This window comes from Pseudovirgaria hyperparasitica, assembly GCF_010093815.1.
Source record: "Pseudovirgaria hyperparasitica strain CBS 121739 unplaced genomic scaffold EJ05scaffold_23, whole genome shotgun sequence".
Taxonomy (NCBI): domain Eukaryota; kingdom Fungi; phylum Ascomycota; class Dothideomycetes; order Acrospermales; family Acrospermaceae; genus Pseudovirgaria; species Pseudovirgaria hyperparasitica.
The window spans coordinates 66,838-68,323 of NW_022985571.1; the positions used below are offsets into that span (position 1 = coordinate 66,838).

At 31.2% G+C, this 1,486-nt stretch overlaps 1 pseudogene across 1 annotated transcript; it reads left to right on the forward strand.

Moving 5' to 3' along the window:
• The first annotated feature begins 927 nt into the window (after positions 1-927).
• On the forward strand, positions 928-1,010 carry EJ05DRAFT_t77 (annotated as a pseudogene). The gene has a single exon. The product of its transcript is annotated as a tRNA-OTHER (tRNA).
• Positions 1,011-1,486: the final 476 nt, after the last annotated feature.

Here is a 1,486-nt window from a genome sequence, read left to right on the forward strand (position 1 = left end):
TAGATAGTAGTATAGTTAGATAGAATAATAGGGTGTATTCTATTATAGAACGAATTACTACCAAACCTTTTCGGTAGGAATCCGAGAGTATATACATAAAGGGACGCCGATCTATCTAGTACGTGACTATTTACCGCCCTTCACGTCACCTTCTAACCCTGTTAGCTAAGGTATATGTAGGTTGGGTCCTACCTAAGGCTAAGTCCTAACAGAGATATTAACGTTCTAATAATATTATAGTAAACTATACTAGTAAGTTATAACTATTAGTAAGGAGATATAGAACCTTACTATATAGATCTAATTATTACTAATCTATCTTATATTCTTATTAATTATTAATAAAGATAAGAATAATAGTAATAATTAGAGTAAAGATATACTACCTAGCGTATATTTATAGTATATAGATATATTTTTAGTAGGAGATATATTACTTCTCTCTAATTATAGACTATATAAGCTAAAGATTAAGCTTAAAGAGAAAGTAGATATCCCTTATAGTCTACTTTATCTACTTTTAAGACTAGAACTTAAAGTTCTTTATAAATATATTAAAGAATACCTTAGAAGAGACTAGATATATTATAGTATATTATCGGCTAGTATATCTATTCTCTTTATAAAGAAGAAAGATAGAAGTTTATATCTATATATTAACTATTAGATACTAAATATAATAACTAAGAAGAATTATTATCTATTACTACTAGTTAGTAAATCTTTAGACTAATTAATAAAGGTAAAGTACTTTATAAAGCTAGATTTATAAGATATATATTACTAGCTTTAAATTTATTATAGAGATAAGTAGAAAACTATATTTCGGACTAGATATAGTTACTTTAAGTATACTATTATACTATTTAGACTAATAAATATACTAGAAGCGTTTTAAGAATATATTAATACTATACTTATAGAATTGGCCAGGTGGCGTAGTGGTAGTGTGCTACGTTACTAGAAGCGTTTATTATCTAACGTCGTGGGTTCGAATCCTATAACGGCCACCTTTTTATACACTAGTTTTCGCACGCTCTATTAAAAAGTGTGCGGGGCTAAGCGAGCACATAACGTGAAGGTTACCGTTACATGACTACTTAGTCCTAAGCGACCATTAGGTAATGTGAAAATAACTATACCATCATTATATAATAAGAATTACCTAATATAGCTACCTACTAAGCTACCTTAAGTAGTAGAGCGACGCCTAGAGTAGCTAGACCCATAACTAGCTTAGCTCGAATCATAGAATTTTCACTATATACTAGGGCCTTATCTACCCTAATCCGGCTTAGCTCGTGCTTACTCCGGCTCGGTAACCACGAAATAGACGGTAATACGTAATTTAGTATCCCGCCTACCTATAGATGATTATATAGCCCCGAAGAATAATTTCCGAATTCGGCCTAGCTAGGGTTAGTGCTAAGGCATGGACCTATTAGATATATACCCCCTCCGGCATTAGTCATCTTAATTAATGACT